The sequence below is a fragment of the Bos taurus genome, chromosome 8, assembly GCF_002263795.3.
Source record: "Bos taurus isolate L1 Dominette 01449 registration number 42190680 breed Hereford chromosome 8, ARS-UCD2.0, whole genome shotgun sequence".
Classification (NCBI taxonomy): Eukaryota; Metazoa; Chordata; class Mammalia; order Artiodactyla; family Bovidae; genus Bos; species Bos taurus.
The window spans coordinates 47160146-47173513 of NC_037335.1; the positions used below are offsets into that span (position 1 = coordinate 47160146).

General features: G+C 37.9%; 1 protein-coding gene and 1 pseudogene across 6 annotated transcripts in view; one reads left to right on the forward strand and one right to left on the reverse strand.

Annotated features, from left to right (window-relative positions):
- Window positions 1-13368, reverse strand: part of TRPM3 (transient receptor potential cation channel subfamily M member 3) — a 607343-nt gene that overhangs the window by 448978 nt on the left and 144997 nt on the right. The gene's annotated exons all lie outside the window — the stretch shown is intronic.
- The window catches only part of LOC107132692 (beclin-1-like), a 50516-nt pseudogene continuing 37177 nt past the window's right edge, over window positions 30-13368 (forward strand).

The window sequence follows — 13368 nt, forward strand, 5'->3', positions numbered from 1 at the left end:
GATTATCTCAATGTTTCTCAAACTTCAGCATGGGTCAGAATTACCTGGAAAGCTTGTTAAAATATAAGCTGCTGGGCCCCACCTTCAATGGGTATCGGGTAAGCCTGAGAATTTGTATTTCTTACACATTCCCAGATGATTCTCATGATACTGGTCCAGGGACTACATTTGAGAATCACTGAAATTAACAATAAGCTGACCAAGTATCAATTCTTTCAAAAAATAAAAAGTAAGTGATATTTATACTAGAGAATGAATTTGGGGGGTAAGAATCTGATCCTAATCAAATTAGTTATCATGGGGAAAAAATTGTCTGACATCTCTTTATGGTTCTGAATTGGGTAATCCTACATCCCTGTTTGCTTAGGCCATTCCTGGCTTGTATCTGCCGTCCTGATATCTGTCAGTAGATCCTCCTTTCACTCTCACAAGTGTCCAGATCTAGATGACAAGATGTATGGCTATTACATTTAGACTTGTTTACATTTTTGATTTACATAGAAGTGGTTTTATAATGATTTCAGGGTTTAAGACCTCAAGGGTTTTAATCCCAGCCAGGCTGCAGTGCTGTGGGGAGGACAGGACATAGGGATATGAGTTAGGAGGATCTGTGGTCCTGGGGGAGGAAAGCATTCCAAGTACAAATTCCTGACCTTAGGATTCTTTTTGGTTTTCATGGGCATTGCAGGATTTGCGTAGGGATGGAAGTGGGAGGAAGGATATTGAGCCTGGGCTCTCTTCCTTTCCCCCTAATTGGCCAGGACCCTGCAAGAATTAAGAATCAGCATTGTTCATAGATATATGTAATACAGAATCCGGTACAAGAAAGGCTTTTGAGATGCTGGTATGTATAATGTAGAAAAACAGATTGCAAGAAAAGGGAATGTCTTACTAGTCCTCCTCCCCTAGACCGTTGTAATGGGAACAGAACCAGAACTAGGCTTTCTGCTAAAATGACCGCTGCCATTTTACATTCCAGGTTGGCTCTGAATTACAGAGGGCAAACATGCTACTTGCTAACCTTGCTAATATTCTTTTCTGAGGTCCATTTTGCTAGACTGGAGTACCTAATGATTTAAAAGGGTGAGTTTTCAGGGGCACATTTATTCCTCACATCAGGAGAGCCCCACAGGGACCATCCTCTTTCTGAGTTAGAGGGAAGGATTCCTTGATGTAAATTACCATGTGGGTGTGCTGACCCAGGGAGGAGAATGAAGTATTATTGTTCCTTCACTCTGCTTTTAACATCATCCAATTACTCCCAGGCTTGTTCTAGGCAGTTTTTCAGCACATTGATTAAGGTAGTACGAAAAGCACGTTTTCAGCTAAGCTGCCATATAACACCTACTACTTGATAACTGCCAGCGCCCTTATTAGAAATAATTTATCTGAGTTGAGTTCTACAACTAAAAATATATACAACTGGCTACAGCTTTAATAGAAATGCTCTACAGTGTGAAAGACCCACACCTAATTGTCAAAGCCTCTGAATTCTCTGGGTCATTAGGTAACTTTACTCCAACTTTGGACTGTATAATTCAGAACTTCCAGTATAGGCATACTTTGGAGATATTCTGGGTTTGGTTCCAGACCATAGCAATGAAGGGAATATTGCAATAAAGCAAATCACATGAGTTTCTTTTTTAGTTTTAAAGTGAATATAAAAGTTATGTTCATGCTATATTGTAGTTTACTAAGTGTGTAATAGCACTATGTCTACAAAAATACTATACATACCTTAATTTAAAATGCTTTATTGCCAAAAACCACTAACCATCATCTGAGCTTTCAGTGAGTCATAGTAATAATATCAAAGATTACTGAAGTATAATAAAGCCAAGTGTGATGTAATGAGGAACACCTGTACTGCTATATCTGGGCCCCTGGTTTCAGGTAAACAGAAGTTTGGGGAGGCAGAAAGGAAAGTAAACAGGGGAGCCAAATGGGTGCTTAAAGAAAAATAGGGAGAAGACATTTGTCACTTCTGTATTAAAAGATAAAGCAGAATTTACTGGTATTTATTAGGTACTGGCTTCACATATTTTCAACAGTCCTTGCCTTATAAGAGTTTTATTCTAACAACGGATGACCTAAATTCAATCAACACTCTTCACAACTGCCACCACCCCCCAGCCATACACACTGCCGTAGATTGCACATGTGTGTGCTTAATTGTGTCCAACTCTTTGCAATCCCATGGACTGTAGCCCACCAAGGTCTCTGTCCATGGCATTTTCAGGCAAGAATACTGGAGTGGGTTGCCATTTCCTCCTCCAGGGGATCTTCCTGACCCAGGAATTGAATCTGCATCTTTTATGTCTTTTGCATTGACGGGCAGATTCTTTACCTCTAGTGCCACTTGGGAAGCCCACAGACTGCTTGGGCTGCCATAAAAAAGTACAACAGATTGGGTAGTATAAACAACAGAATTTTTTCCCCCACTGTTCTGAAGAATAAAAAGGCCAAGATCAAGGTTCAGGCAGGGTTCAGGCTCTAGTGAGGGCTCTTTTCCTGGCTTGTAGACAGTCTCCTTCTTGCCTTGTCTTCACAGGGTGGCAGGGAATAGGGGTGGGGGATTGGTGGGCAGAAGATGGGATATCTCTCTTCCTCTGCTAATAAGGCCCAAATCCTATCAGATTATGACCCCACCTGCATGATCTCATTTAACCACAACTACCTCCTAAGGACCCTATCTCTAATACAGTTACATTGGGGGCTATAATTTCAACATATGAATTGGCAGGGCAAGCAATTCAATCCATAGCACATGCTCATGTACACACACACAGCACCCTAAGCCAAGCACTAATGCTGTAGTGAGAATAACTGTCATTAAATATTTACATTGAGGATAACCTTCTTAAACCAGGCTCACAGTGTGCTCTGACAGTCTGCTGGAGGGAGAAGTCAGTGTGACCTCTTTTCATATAGCCAGGAAAGGCTTTATGGAGGAACTGAGATTTCTGGACATCTTTGGAGGGCAGAAAGAAAGATTTGAGTGATAACCCAGGATAATAAGACCAGAGGGAGTGGTTGCGTGAGAGAGATCAGAGTTTGAAGGAAAGAAGATATATGAAGGGGGCAGTCTGGGGAGGTTTTCATATTTTCCCTTTGCTTTTCTAAAGTGGTTTTAAAGTGGTTTTCCTTCATTTTCCTGATGTAGGAAGCTAACCAATGCCTTCTGTGTGTAGGTGTTCATTTTTCTTTCTCCCTCTGCTCACTTCTGTCGGCTGCTCCCTGGGGTTCTAAGGCATCTGCTCCCTGTTTTTATTTTGCTGCAGTCCCTGTCCAAGTTGACTGATTAGCTCATCCCTCTACATTCACTCATCTTGTTTCCAGCTCCTTTACTTCCTACCCCCAGTTTATTGGTTCCTAAGCATTCTGATCCCTGCCTACACACACCCCCTTCAACTTCCTGACCTTGAGCTTCTTTTTAAAAAAGGGCAAAAGGCAAAAGCAATAAAAAATATTTTAAATGTGGGAATCCAGTCTTTGGGTACTTTGTGCAGTCTTTATCTAAACTTCTAATATAGATGTTACACCAGAGAAGGGCACACTGCTATGGCCTTTCCACCCTCACTTATGTTTTAGGACTCGGGACATGGATAATATTCATTTGTTTTAAGAAATCTATCTCAGCAACACACACACACCAAAAAGATAAATATGTGATGTGATGGAATGGATGTGTTAATAAATTAAATGGATTGGGGGGGAATCTTTGCAAAATGCCTACATACATCAAATTATCACAATGTACACTTGAAATATGTTACAACTATATTTGTCAATCATAACTCAACAAAGCTGAAATTTAAAAAAAAAACATAAAAATAAATCTAAAGCAATTTCAATGAACACACATAAGTGAGTGCACACACACAAGCATCCACACACAAGATGACTTTTTTTGGGGTGATTGGAAGCTTGAGAGTTACATCAAAGCAGTTGCTTCCTAATTAGCATAAGCTTTGATGAACCTACAATCTGTGTCACTTCTCTGCTCTTCCATCCCCACAGACCTGCTTGCTTCTACTGAGAAAGATAATGGTGTTGAGAGAGTCATTTCCTAGGCAGGTTGATAAGAAGTCCAGAGGTCCCCAAGGAGAGAGGGATCAGTCTGGGATTCTCAAGGAGGAAGAAAGGACAAACTTTTTTTCCTCTACATTCCTTAGGATTATATAACAATAATGTATGCTGCCTGAGGACAGTCTCTGGATTAAACCTTCTGGCTAATCCTGTTATCTTGAAATGTAAATTATGGGAGTAGGTCTGGAGAGGTCTTTACAACCTCCAGACATTCTTTTGATTCATTGGAGGGTATATAATTCCACTGCTAACACTAGCAAGTGGGTACTCTTTCTACCCCCTTCTGATTTCTATGTCAGAAGCTTTCTCTATCTCTTTTATATTTTAATAAAACTTTATTACACAAAAGCTCTGAGCGATCAAGCCTCGTCTCTGGCCCCGGATTCAATTCTCCTCCAGAGGCCAAGAACTCCGGCGTCTTTGCATGGCTCAGCAACAACCTTTCAGTGTGATTTGATCCAGAGCATCAAGTCTTGATGTTAGGGCCCTGGTAAATGAAAATAGTACTGTCAGCTCTTCTGCAGTTTTACAGCACAGAATGGCTTGAAAATGGGAGAGTAGAAACACCATTAGAGCTATTGCTTTGATTTAGGCCAGTGTCTCTAGAAAGTTTCCTAATAAATAATGAATACAGTGACTGGGAGTACATGATTAACCCATTAGCAAGGGTTGTTATATTGCATTAGTTGAAAAAGAGAGGAGCTGTGTCATTCTGGAGAGGTGGGAGTGTCAGGAAAGGTGTGAGAAAGTAAAACTTAAGGGGAGACAGTTGCCAGAGAATCAGGAAATTCCTGAAAATCACTTTCACTGACATCACAATTTTGCCTGAGAAAGTCCTGGATTCTAGTTCTGATTCCATCATTTCTCAGCAGGGGTACCTCCAGCAAGTCACCTAGATTCTGTAAACCTTAGTTTCCTTGATTGTACGATAGAGAAAGGAGCACTACATAAATTATATAGTTGTTGGGAGGATGGAGTGAGGAAATGTAAGCAAATATTTGCTACACTGTTCAGCTCACTGTAAGTATTAAATTAATGCTAATACTTATTATGTGAGGATAATAGCATCTTTCCCCCCATTCCATTAGATTGTGCTGCTAAAACACATAATGCAAGTTTCAAAAAATAAGAGAAAAGCATAGAAGCATCCTAATCTTAGAAAGTACCATCTTTGTTATCCCCAAACAAATTGGACTCTACTCAACAGAGCACTAAAAGTATTCAGTTCAGTTCAGTCACTCAGTCGTGTCCAACTCTTTGCGACCCCATGAACTGCAGCATGCCAGGCCTCCCTGTCCATCACCAACTCCTGGAGTCCACCCAAACCCATGTCCATTGTGTCGGTGATGCCATCCAACCATCTCATCCTCTGTCATCCCCTTCTCCTCCTGCCCTCAATCTTTCCCAGCATCAGGGTCTTTTCAAATGAGTCAGCTCTCTGCATCAGGTGGCCAAAGTATTGGAGTTTCAGCTTCAACATCAGTCCCTCCAGTGAACACCCAGGGCTTATCACCTTTAGGATGGACTGGTTGGATCTCCTTGCATTCCAAGGGACTCTCAAGAGTCTTCTCCAACACCACAGTTCAAAAGCATCAATTCTTTTGCACTCAGCTTTCTTTATAGTCCAACTCTTACATCCATACATGACTACTGGAAAAACCATAGCCTTGACTAGATGGACCCTTGTTGGCAAAGTAATGTTTCTGCTTTTTAATATGCTGTCTAGGTTGGTTATAACTTTCTTTCCAAACAGCAAGCATCTTTTAATGTCATGGCTCCTAAAAGTATTAGGAGATTTGTAAAACAGTCCCAAAAGGACATATGCTAAGGTGCCATGATATGCTGCTGTGACTCAAGCAAACCTTGCAAAGCTTCTTGTTCTTCCTGGAATCTTGGAAGAGTAGGGCTATTTCACCATCTAAATCTCACCAATCCTCAGTTCTGGGTTATACCCACCTCCAGGCTAATTTTATCTCATCCATCACGCATATTATCTTCTACATCTCAGTCCAGTATGGAATCTTTCTGGTAATTATTTCTCCAAGTCAGTGATACAGAACAACCTCACATTCTTGGATCAATTTACTGATGTGACTATAAGTTCAAGATTATAATCCTCAAATGGGCCTTCAACTATGCCTAGCACTCTTTCTATCATTTCCCTGGTAAACTCTCTCTCCTAGTTTCTACAGTGACTATTTGAAATATGTCTTACTTATATCACTATATATTATTCAGAAAATCAAAGGTTTCCCAAGGAACCCACTTGAAAATGACAAACCCATTGATCTAGTCAACAGCCCTTGACTTCTTTCCTATTAAATGAAAGGAGTTGTTCTTTCTGTCATCTAAGCTTTAGATCTCTTTCTAGTCTCCTCAGGAATCTGACAGATGACTATTCATTTTCTTCTCCCATATAATCAATCAACACCTTTCAAACAGATCCTTCTTGTCAACATCTAAACATACACAAATCTTAGGTGTCTTCAAGTAACTCTCTCTGATGCTCACATTCTACCTCAGCTCCCGACACATTTTCATCCCCCTTCTTCACAGCCAAATTTGTGAACGCTCTTTAAACTTTTAGTCTTTCTTTCCTCATCACTCTTTCTAGCCAAGCCCCACAATTCTGGAATCCAACGCTTGATAGTAGCATTTCTTCTAGAAGCACCATTGACCTGCATGGTACTGAATCCACTCAACTCTCATTATTAGATGCTGTCAATCACTTCCTTTGGAAAGTTCTCTTCCCTTGACATCCATAGTCCCATAGTCCTTGTCTTTCTCCCATCTCCTTACCATCCTTTCATTCTCTTCTACAGGATTATATGACTTTTTCCAGCCATTATATTTAGGAGTTCATCCAGGATCACATCTAATAACCCATATCTTCTCATTTTGTACATTTTTCTAGGTAACTTGACACATCCTTCACAGCTTAGGCACTTTAGACTAATAAATCTACAGTGCCTACTTGACATGTGTATTTTGATACATCAAACACATCCTAGCCAAGATTGATTTTCTCTCATTTTAGCATTTTTCGCTCTCATTGAATGATAACTTTGTGGAAATAAACAAAAAGATGACCAAAATGAGAGCAAGCAAAGACTATTTATTCACAAGAAGGGAGTCAGCCACCATCACTGGTGTTTGGCAAAGACTCAAAGGCAGGCAGAGGAATGAAAATGCTCTATAGTCAAGAAAAAAAAGGCTCCAGATATGCCCTGATTAGAGGGTGTTGGCTTGGGGAAGCTGGAGGTGGGATAATTAGAAGTAGGCCTTCTATATGACTGGTTAGAGGGAATATATTTAGCTTCCTCCAGTTGGAGAAACTGTAAAGAGTATGTTCACTTCCTGGGGTGGTTGCTGCTGATTATGGGTCAGAGTTCTATTTTATATATGGTCTGGTGGTTTAGATGCTATGTTGTATCCGACTCTTGCGACCCCATGAACTATAGCCTGCCAGCCTCCTCTGTCCATGGGATTTTCCAAGCAAGAATACTGGAGTGTGTTGCCATTTCCTTCTCCAGAGGATCTTCCCAACCCAGGGATTGAACCTGGGTCTCCTGCATTGCAGGCAGATTCTTTACTGACTTAGCTTTGAGGGAAGCCCTACATATGGTCTAATCATTGTCTATCTGTATATTTGGCCTCTAAACTCCATCAGTCCAGTCTCATAAACCAGAAAGTAGAGAGGCAATATAACATGATGATAAGAATGTGAGCTCTGGAATCACATGTCTATTTCACAGGTCTACCACACATGGGCTCTGTAACTTTGGACAAATACATTAAGTTTCAATTTTAGTTTACTTAACCTAAAAATTAGTAGAATAGAGACTTATCTGACATAATTATTGCCTATCCAACAACTACAACTCACATTTTTCTGAAGTGTTAAGAACATTAACTACTGGCTATGTTCTTGGTACAGTAATAATCAGGAATGGTGCATTATAAATAACAGACCCTAAAAATGATAATTTGATTGAAGGAAGAAAGGAGATAGAGGGTACTGAGAATTCCATTATTCCTAGATTGAAGTTGATGAGCTGTGTCATTCAATGTCAAAATGTTTGCTTTTGAAGACAATTTTACTAACTTACATACTAACAAGGCTGATATTAACATAAGGAAAATTCAACCTATACATATGTGCCAGCAACAGCCCCACAGCATTCAGTATAGTATTTTAAGAGCCAAACTTGCTAAGAGACATTCTCTGTGCCAATAGCTGAAACTAAAATCAACCAAGATTTCTATAATTTAAAGCGTTGCAATGCTGGAATAATGGAATTCTCATCCTTAAATGCAGAGAGGGAGGTAGGAAATACACCTAAGAGAAGAGTGGGACCAACATCTTCTAAGCATTATCTCTTAAAAATGCTTTACAAAGGGGAAAACATAGATGGCCAAAATAAGCTTAAAGGAGGTATGTTTCCATATTACTAAAGATGCTATTTTGTATTTTAACATTAGAATCAAAGCTCTAGGTTTAGCAGAGGAAATGGGCCAGTGACCAGAAGACAGATATTCTTAAGGGTTATGTACAAGGAGATTGTTGGCTCTGGTTTTACAATGGAGCTATCTGGGGGAAAAAATCAGAATGGATGCCTAATAATTTTTATTTCTGAGTACTAGATTGTTAAATTTACCACATGCTTGGCTTAAGATAATCTGTAACAAAATCTAAAGTGATTTAGAGGCTTTACAACTCAGACTTACAAGAAGTATAGTGCTAAAACGATTGCTTCAAAGGAAGGACATTCTACCCAACAAATGTCTCAGATGTCACTCTGAATGACAATAGATAAGAAAGATCTTTCGTTAGGGCAGAACCAGAGGTGACCAGAATGACTGACTTCTACCAGAGAGTCCTCACCTTTCCTATGTAATGGAATATATGCCATATTTGAGCATATGTTGTTTCTCATTTACCTCCTTTTCTTAAAAACAGTTTTAACTGTATTCATACATTTATTTCTTTGACATAGTAACTTGTTATGATGGGGTTGAATAACTTATCTTCTATACCTAAAATACCTGAACATGAATAGTCATATCTAGACTTGATGGAGGGGAATATCTTCCCATCAGTGACCCAGCAGCACAAATAACTGGTTAAGATTTTAGGTTTTCTCCACAGAAGAAATGGGTGTGATTTAGGTAGAGATGTCATTTCTTAAATGTATATACTTTTGTGTGGTAATGGGTGTTGATGGACCTTGGGTAGCCAGTGAGGCAAACTGTGGCAAACGCTCCTGGCAGCCAATTCAACAGTCATTCTCTATCCTCTCCCTTCCTGCTTCTTTCTTAATAAAATACTATGTTTATGCATGAATTGGTTTTGTACACAGTGTGAGCTGGGTCTCATTTTGACCCCAAAGTAAATCTTGATTATTTGGACCAATCTTAGTAATTTTATTTCTAAAATAAATAAATAAATAAATAAACAGTGAATGTTTTAGGGATTAGCAAGTGATGCAATTCTGGCCAACAAAATAGAATAAAAAATATTCTGAGAGATTTCTAGAAATACTTTTTCTTTCATTTAAAAAAGATAATAGAAGGGGATTTCCTTCAACTTGATAAAAATACCTACAAAATAGCTACACTAGCATCATACTTAATGGTGAGAAATACAAACCTTTTCTACAAAGATCAGAAATAAGGAAAGGATGTCCCCTCTCACCACTCCTTTTCAACATTACACTATTGTAAGTCACAGCTAATGCAATAAGACAAGAGAGAAATATAGAAGGCACTTAGATGGAAAGGAAGAAACAAAACCACCTTTGTATGCAGATTACATGATCATGTATATAGAAAATCTGTAATAATCAACTTCAAGTCTCCTAAGAACTACTAAGTAATTATAGTAGGGTTACAGGATCCAAGGTTAATATAAAAGATCTATTACCATCCTGTATATCAGGAATGAAAGAGTGGAATTTGACATCTAAACAAATCAAACAGAAGATGTACAATATTTGTCTTAAGAAAACTACAAAACTCTAAGATAGCAAAGATGAACTAAGTAAATGGGGAAATATTCACAGAGAAGAAGATTCAGTATTTTTAAGATGTTAGTTTTTCCCAACTTGATTTACAAATTCAATGTAATAGCAATAAAAATCCCAGTAAATTAGTATGTGAATTCTAAAGTTTATATAGAGAGGCAAAAGTTCTAGAATAACCAAAACAGTATTGAAGGAGGAAACCAAGCTGGGAGACTGAAACTGCTGGACTCCAAGACTTACTACAAAGAAACAGAAATCAAGACAGTACAGTATTGGTGAAAGAATAAACAACTAGATCAGTGGAACAGAAGAGACAGCCCAGGAAGAACTCCATAAATACTTTCAACTGATCTTTGGTAAAGAAACAAAGGGAAGACAGGACAGCAAAGACAGCTTTTTCAGCCAGTGGAGCTGGAAAATCTGGATATTCAAATGTAAAAGAAAAAAACTGAATCTAGACATAGACCTTACAACTTTCACAAAATTAAATCAAATAGATAAAATACCTAAATGAAAAATGCAAAACTATAAAATGCTTAGAAGATATTATAGGAGAAAATTTTGATAACCTTGGGTATGATGATGGTTCTTTAGATTCAACACTAAAGGCACAGTTCATGGAAGAAATAATTGATATGTGTGTGTGTGTGTGTGTGTGTGTGTGTGCTCAGTCGTGTTCGACTCTTTGTGACCCCATGGACTGTAGCGCACCAGGCTTCTTTATCCATGGGATTTTTCAGGCAAAAATATTGAAATGGGTTGCCATTTCCTACTCCAGGGGATCTTCCCAACCCAGGGATCAAACCCATGTCTCTTAGAAATAATTAATAAGTAGACTTAATTAAATTAAAAAAATATATATGCTCTGAAAAAGACACAATACAAAGAATGGAAGGACAAGTCACAGATTCACAGACTGGGAGAAAATATCTGCAAAATACATATTTGATAAAGGACTGTTATCCAAAATATACAAAGGATTCTTAAAACTCAACAAAAAGAAAATAAACAATCTCTTTAAAAGATGGGTCAAAGACTTTGACAGACATCACAACAGAGAAGATATACAGATGGCAAATAAGCACATGAGAAGATGCTGCAAACCATACATCATCAGAGAAATTCAAGTTAAAACAATAATAAAATACCATAACACATCCAAAGAATGGCCACAATCCAGAACACTGATAACAGCAAATACTGGCACTGGTGTGGAGCAACAGGAACTCTCATCCACTGCTGGTCAAAATGCAAAATAGAAGCCACTAAAGAAGACAATTTGACAGTTTCTCACATAACTAAATATGCTCTTACCATGTGATCCAGCAATCATGCTCCTTGATTTTTATCCAAAGGAGCTGAAAATTCATGTCCACACACAAACCTCCACATAAATGTTTATAGCAACTTTATTCACAATTGTCAAAACTTGGAAGCAACCAAGATGACCTTTAGTAGGTGAACAGATGAACTGTGGCACATCATGTCATAGAATATTGTTTAGCAAAAAGAGAAATGAGCCATCAAGCTATGAAAAGAATGGAATAATACATATTATTAAATTACTAAGTGAAAGAAGCCAATCTGAAAAGGCTACATTCTGTGTGATTCCAACTATGTGACATTCTGGAAAAGGCAAAACTATGATGGAGACAGTAAAGAGATTAGTGGTTGCCATGGGTTGGGGGTAGAGGCATTGAATAGGTGGGGTGCACAGGATTTTTAGGGCAGTGAATTACTCCACATACTATTATAATGATAGATGCATGACATTATATCTAAAACACAGAATGTACAATACCAAGAGTGAATGATCATATAAACTATGACTTTGAGTGCTATGATGTGTCAAAGTAGGTTCATCAATTGTAACAAATGTTCCACTCTGGTAGAGGGTGTTGATAATGGGGAAGCTATGCATGAGTTGAGGGCAAGAGATAGGTGGGAAACCTCTATACCTTCCTCTCAGTTTTGCTGTGAACCTAAAACTGCTCTAAAACAATAAAATTGTTTTTTTTTTTTTTTTTTTTAAGGTATACTTGAACAAATAGAAAGATATACCATGTTCTTGGAGAGAAAGACTCAATATCAAAAAGATGTCAATTCTCCTAAGTCAGTTTATGTATACAATAAGGTTCTAATGAAAGTACCATTTGATCTTTTTCTAGAGCCAGATAAGTCAGCTACAAGTTATATGGAAGATTTAGCAAGCAAAATTTCCAAGAAAACTTGAAAAAAATCAACATTGGGAAGGGGGACGGGGTGGCTAACATATCAAAATATCATATGAGGGGATTTCCCTTGTGGTCCAGTGGTTAGGACTTCACCCTCCAATGTAGGGGGTGTGGGTTCAATCCCTGGTAGGGGAACTAAGACCCCACATGCCTCAGGGCCAAGAGACCAAAACATAAAACATTATGAATCATTATTGTAACAAATTAAGGACTTTAAAATGTTCTACATCCAAATTTTTTTTTCAATAGCATAAGTTTCTACAGTTAAAATAGTGTACATTGGAATATGAAGTGAGATACAAACCAATAGAATAGGACAGAAAGTTCACAGATCCAAATACATTTGAAAATTTAGAATACAATGAAGATTTGAAGGGAAATAATAGATTTGTTTTTATCAAGTGAAGACAACTGAACAAAAGTATGGAAAAAAAGATAAAATGAAAGTGCTTTCCCTAATTCTGAAAAAAAAATTGATGTTTGAGTACATAAGGGTAAAAGCTTTTGCCTAACAAACAGCAGTAAACAGTAAAATAAAATGCCAAGGGACAAATAAGTAAAATATTTGTAAATTAAATCATAAAGATCACAATCTATAATATACATAAAAGCTTTCTCAAATTTTAGAAAAGACTAACAACCCAATAGGAAAATGAGTAAATGATAGAACTAGACAGCTTACAGAACTCAGTCATGCTTCTAATAAGATAGATGTGAAATTAAATATAATATGATTCTACTTTTTATCTATTAGATTTTCAAAAATCCAAAGTCTGAAAATAATCATCACTGTCCAGGCCAACATTAGACGGACACTCTGACGTGTTGCTATTGGGGAGGCAAAGAGGACAGCATACACTAAGAAGGGGATTTTGGTGTTTACTACTGAAATTACACATGTATTTACCCTTTAACAGAGCAACTCATCTTTTGGAAATCTATTTTGAAGACACATAGAAACAGGAAATGATATGTATCAACAGTTCCCTCAGAATAACATTATTTGTAACAGCAAAAGGCTA